The sequence below is a fragment of the Artemia franciscana genome, chromosome 18 (genome assembly GCF_032884065.1).
Source record: "Artemia franciscana chromosome 18, ASM3288406v1, whole genome shotgun sequence".
Classification (NCBI taxonomy): Eukaryota; Metazoa; Arthropoda; class Branchiopoda; order Anostraca; family Artemiidae; genus Artemia; species Artemia franciscana.
In genome coordinates, this window is record NC_088880.1 from 19,247,676 (window position 1) to 19,254,150 (window position 6,475).

The following is a 6,475-nucleotide window of genomic DNA, read 5'->3' on the forward strand; positions in this document are numbered from 1 at the left end:
TTTAAGGTTTTAGAAACTATCAGCACGAATCGCTCCTTTCTTAGGGGTCGCTAATACAAAATATTTGATTAGTACTTGGAACAGCCTATAAATCGAGTTTGTCTACTGTACTGCCAAATCCTTCAATTAAAATTGAAGCAGTAAATTAGAAAAGAAAATCTTTCCCACTATTTTTAACAGTCTATTGCCTACGGTTCACGAATAAAGTCTTCATTTTGACTTCACGAAACATTGAAAATAATTTTATTTTTGATTAGAATAAAATCAACAAAACATATACACTATGTCACAAAAACAATTACAACTTCGGATTGATGAAACTTCATGACTGTTAACATAGCTATAAAAAAAATAATAATCAATTATTGTGAAATACCAAGTACCGTGTCCTTAAATGATTCTAGTATATATGGTAACGTTATATCCATATGTCAAAATATTTTTGATCCCTTAATAATATTATTTTTCCATTATGTTTATCCTTACCATATTTTCCATGGTTGCTCTCTCTGACTCTTTCTTTTCCAGTCTATCTCTCTATCTCTTTTTTTTTCTCTCTCTCTTTCTCCCTCTTTATTTTCAATTTTTGGGAAGCATAGGGCCCTGAAAAACTTCGAGGTCTCCAGGGAAAATTTCAGGTAATCATTTCAGGAGATTTCTGGTAATATTGTTACATAATTCTAATTTTTGCCAATGGTCCACGCAAAACCTATAATTTCGGCAATTTAGACAAGGTAAATTTTAGATTTCACTCAATAAATGTTTGCTGTTGTAGCAGTGCTGCAAAGCTCTGTCGGGAACGGTACATAAAGCCTTATCCTGCTCATTTGAAAAATTTTTCAGTTGAGCAAAAGGTTGAATTGCCATTGTATTTATCTGTCACTGTCGAATCTGGATCGTTTCTTGTTCTTTTTCAGACAAGATGTCATCGTTTTATGTGTCGTTGTAGAAAGACCTATTACCTTTATATGTAGTTAGTAATTCTAGTGAGATAAACTTCTGGACCCTCTCCCCAACAAAAATTGCCAATGAACAATCCGTTTCATCGTAAATTGTTCTCATCAAGGGCGAGATTTGTATTGTTACATGAAAAACTGTACCCTGAAAATTCACACCCAGTAGCTTTCAATTCATGAAAGAGTGGAGAGAAGGTGAAAGGTAAAGGATACGGAACTAGATTTTTTTTAAGTCTGAATCGGTGTTGCTGATCACCGTCTCAAGGCCTTTCAGCCAGGAAGCACAATGGGGGGATAAAAATAAAAGAGTGAAGTGACGGAAAGCTGAATAGCCTACAAATGCGAATGTAGAGCTAAAAGCAAAGATTGGTTTGAAATATAAATCTGTTAACTTTTTTATAGCCTTTATGAATGTTATAGCCTTTATAAACCTTTATGGTATTTTTTTTTTCGCAGAATACTCAAGGTTCTTCGGAATCATAATGCATTGTGAAAGTCTTGCCCATTAGGATAAAAAAATTTAAGGCACTTTGAAAGAAAATTTAACAAATGTAATGTGGTCATGGTTTTAAATATTTTCATCTTCAACGTCATTAGGCAAACCAAATACGATAGATTACCCCCCCCCCTTCCCAGAAAAGAATGAATTAACTGATTCAACTGCAGTAAAGTATAAAATAAAGGCTAAAAAAATCATAGTGCTATAGAAAATTCGTCTATACCTAACACTTAATTTCGAAGTCTGTATTTAACTTTGTCATTTTTAAGTAAAGAAAATCAAATTTTTTGTATTGTATAATATTAAGCTTATTTTTCAAGGTTCAATTGGGCTAGAAAATTGTATAGGTATTTATTTTCGATGAGAATCCTGAACCAGCCACAATCAATTAATATTAGTCAATTAATTCGTAGATGTTAACGAGTACTATACTTATAAGTATAGTACTTATATACTTATATACTTATAAGTATCAAGAGTCAATATTCTGTTGACTCTTGATTAATCGCTCAGAGTACTAGATCATTAGAAACATTAGAATCTCCTTGAATAGTTCGAAAATATAGGCCTATATTTTTGAGCACGAAGGGGATAAATCAACAACAAGATTTATGAAAAAGTAAAATAAAATATAAAATCGTGGTTATACCTCCAATTACACTAAAAAGTGCTAAAAAAAAACAAACTTTTTCCTTCTATCCAGATAACTTAAACAATTTGAAGACTAAAACTAGAAGGGCTGAGTGTTTTTATATAAAAACTGGCTAGGTCTACCTGAAAATCAATACTGTCTTTATTTCAAATTGAAGTCTATGATGAGCTAAAGGTATTTGACTAGTTATAAGATATGCGGTGAGAGCCCCAAAAATTCGTTTATAGGTCAAAAAAAGAAGTCAATTTTATCGACCAGCAAGATAAAAAATTACTGTTAGTTCTTATGGCATGAGCTTTAAAGCTTTAATTATTTTACTCTTTGACACATATTTTTGTAATCTATCTATCTATAAATATAAATAAGCTATATGTGTGTTATGTCTATCTGTCTGTCTGTCCGCATATGACGTCTGAATTATTTCATCATATACCAATTCAAAAACGAATGTATTCAAGCCCAAAGTAGCTGAGTTGGTAACGCGTTATGTTCCAGGTTCTAGGTCCGAGAGGTTGCAGGGTCGAACCTTGGCTAGGTAAAAACTACAAAAAAAAAACTAAAAAGAAAAATTAAAAACTAAAAAAAGGTAAAAACTACAAAAAAAACTAAAAAGAAAAAAACTAAAAACTAATAAAAAAAACTAAAAAAGCTAAAAAAAACTAAAAAAGAAAAAAATAAAAAAAGGAAAAAAACTGAAAAATATAGGAGAAAAACAAAATTAAAAAAAATTAAAATAAAAATAAAAAAACTAAAAAGGTAAAAACTACAAAAAAAAAACTAAAAAGAAAAAGAAAAAAATAAAAAAACTAAAAAAAAGGTAAAAACCAAAAAAAAACTAAAAAGAAAAAAGAGGAAAAAACACAAAAATTTATTTCATCATATACCAATTCAAAAACGAATGTATATACAGACCGGGACACCGGGACACAAATGACGACCGGGACACAGGGAATATAAATGATGACCGTGACACAGGGACACAACTACAACGGGGACGCCGGGGGGCACAGGGGGATATATAAATGACGACGGGGACACAGGGAATATTCGATTAGCAATCACCATCAACAAAACTCAAGGGCAATCATTAGAATCATGAGGTATAACTAAAAAAAAAACTAAAAAAAGGTAAAAAACTAAAAACTAAAAAAAAGACCAATTCAAAAACGAATGTATATACAGACCGGGACACCGGGACACAAATGACGACCAGGACACCGGGACACAGGGAATATAAATGAAGACCGGGACACTCAAAGAGAAATTACAGACTGGGACACCGGGACACAAAAGACGACCGGGACACAGGGAGTATAAATGACGACCGGGACACAGGGACACAACTACAACGGGGACGCCGGGGGGCACAGGGGGATATATAAATGACGACGAAGACACAGGGAATGGTCGATTAGCAATCACCATCAACAAAGCTCAAGGGCAATCATTAGAATCATGAGGTATAGATCTGAATACGGATTGTTTTCCCATGGACAATTATATGTTGCATGTCAAGAGTCGGTAAACCTGACAATCTATTTATATGCACAGACAATAAGACAGCGAAGAATGTTGTATATTCGCAAGTTTTACGTAGTTAAAAACATATATATATATATATATATATATATATATATATATATATATATATATATATATATATATATATATATATATATATATATATATCTATATTCACAGGTGGGACAGAGGGACACAACTACAATGGCGCGTATCTAATATGGCGCGTAACGACTTACGCGCACGGGGGGGGGGGGCTTGGGGGGCGCGAAGCGCCCCCAAAAACTAGGTTTTGGGGCGGTGCGAAGCGCCACCCCAACAGCTAGTTTTATATATTTGCCTTTATTTAGCCATATTGCATTTGCATTAAGCAAAGTAAACAAAAATAACTAGCTAGTGAAAGGTTGAATAAATAAGAACTCAAAGTGGAAAGAAGGACAAATATTGAGTTGGGTAGAATACTCTTTTGTGTATTTTATTGTGACTTATTTTATTACTTCTTTTTTTATGTTAATCGATGCAAACTTACCAGTTCGATTTTAGCTTTATCAATTAAATTTAATGTATGTTATGTGCGACTGTCCCAAAAATAAATTTGTCGATTCTTCCGACCCTCATTAGTCGTTAATTCATTCTTTTCTTAAAGTCAAAAATTATACCGTTAAAATGAGAGAGATACAGCTCAATTTGTGACTAGGAAAATTAACGCTAATGCTAGTTAACTTAAACTCTTCCCCTGCTTCAAACTTATCCATTAGAATAGCAAAGGCGCCTCTTCTGGGTGGATGGCTCTGAAAATAGCTTAGACTATAAAGCATCTTTGAAGCTAGTTCGGGTTTTATGCTTCTAGTGGCGCTTCAATAAAAAAAAAAACCTAAGCTATATTTCTGTCAGAATAAGGACCAAACTCTTAGACTTATAGAAAATTAGTTTTTCATGAAGAGACAAAATATGGTTTTATTATTTGGAAAGCCCTACTATACCCAAGTTTATTACTACCTGAAAACAGGGGGGAGGTGCTATTAGTTGACTCAACCTAAATCATGAAATGTATGCCACGCTAAACTGAATTCACCGAAGTTCATTGCTCCAAACTTTACTGAGAGACAAAAATATAATTATCATTGCAGAATCCTTTTTTAACTCTGAAATAACCTATTGCATGCTTAGCGGAATTCTACAAATTAAGCATAGAGTTTTCTTACTTGCTTGCTTCCCAAATGAACTACACATTACATTATCGCCGTTCTAAGAAATTGTGCCGTGGCCTCCATGGACAAAATATTTGGTGTAGTTAAAGCTTCAAATTTCAGATATCTTTGGCTTTTAGATACAGATGACCGGGATGAAGCAAAAACTAATCTTCTATTGAGTGAAATGGGTAGGTGTCTAGTAAGTTAGCAAAGGCTAGTTTTGAGTTGAACCCTTTTCAGGTTATGGCAATGTTCCTACGCTATTCTGGATAGACTAACCACATATATGCATGGGGTTGATACTTACTTCAGCCTTTTCTTCTTCATTGTCAAACTTGTTGTCTTTTTTCTTGCAACAGAACCATCTTGCTGCGCAGAAAGCATAGAGAACAAATATAACGTTTGCCACCCAGCCAATAAGAAATCTGCTAAACAGAGCTGGCAAGACAATAGCAGTTCCAAAGTTTTTCGCCTGCAAAAAGGATGTATAGAACCCAGATTTAGAATGGCAGTATGTTATGTAATCGAAATTTCATCCCTAACGGTGTAATAATCGTGACACACACACACACACACACACACACACACACACACACACACACACACACACACACACACACACACACACACACACACACACACACACACACACACACACACACACACAGAGAGAGATTTTTCAGAAACTGATATTGATAGCAATAGGTAAATCAAAACAATGTTCTTTTTATGCCCATTAGAAAAAATGGACTGATTATCAGTATATAAAATTCACAAAGTTTCATGTTAACCATCAAACACTACAGGCCTGAGAATTTAACTAATATTTAAATTTAATATTAAATTTAACTTATATTTGAAAAAGGGGCAAAACACACCAAATCAGTCAAGTAGTCTTAATGAAAATCACACTATTATATTTGACTTATCAGAAAACCCTATCGCAGATGTTTCAAGTTCTTATCTACAAAAATATTCAATTTAGTGCTGTTTTCAGAAGAAAGGTCACGGATGCGTGTTTATTTAATTGTTTATTTGTGTTTTTATTTCCAGGGGGGATTGTATCGATTAATGGTCTTAGAATATCGGAAGAATGCTTGTTTGAACAGGTATCATAGGTTATTGCCCTCTTCAAAATAAATTTTCTTTGTGGGAATCTATTTTGAGGGGAACGGAATTTTCACAGGGAGAATGTTACATTTTAATTTATATGCAATTATTCAAACACTCGTAACTTAAATGTAGACTTATTTGGGGAAAAAGAGCTTGGAAGGGAGTTAACTGCCCAACTATTACTTTTAAACTCAAAAAACGGCACAAGAACTTTCAATTTCCAATCAAATGAGTCTCCTTCAAAGCTTATACGACCACTCCTTTCATAGAAATCTTATATGCTAACAATGGGCAACTTGTGTAGCCTTTTCTTTTTTAATTACAACCCCAAACTTGAAATTTTCCAGATTTTCTGAAATTCTGGTTAGCCTTCATTTCTTACCTTCGTTGATTTTTCAAAACTTTTCTTTTTATTGATTTTTTTTTAAACTGCACTTCTAAACTTGAATTTTTCCAGATTTTCTGTAATTTGCGTAAATTTCTATACCTTCTTTCGATCCTCCATAATATTCAAAATGTTCCCATATTTATTTATTTATTA

At 33.3% G+C, this 6,475-nt stretch overlaps 1 long non-coding RNA gene across 1 annotated transcript; it reads right to left on the reverse strand.

Moving 5' to 3' along the window:
• Positions 1 to 228: 228 nt before the first annotated feature.
• On the reverse strand, positions 229 to 6,443 carry LOC136038713 (uncharacterized). The gene is made up of 2 exons (XR_010620280.1): positions 5,129 to 6,443; positions 229 to 340 (listed from the first exon to the last, which is right to left on the reverse strand). It is a non-coding gene; the product is annotated as an uncharacterized LOC136038713 (long non-coding RNA).
• Positions 6,444 to 6,475: the final 32 nt, after the last annotated feature.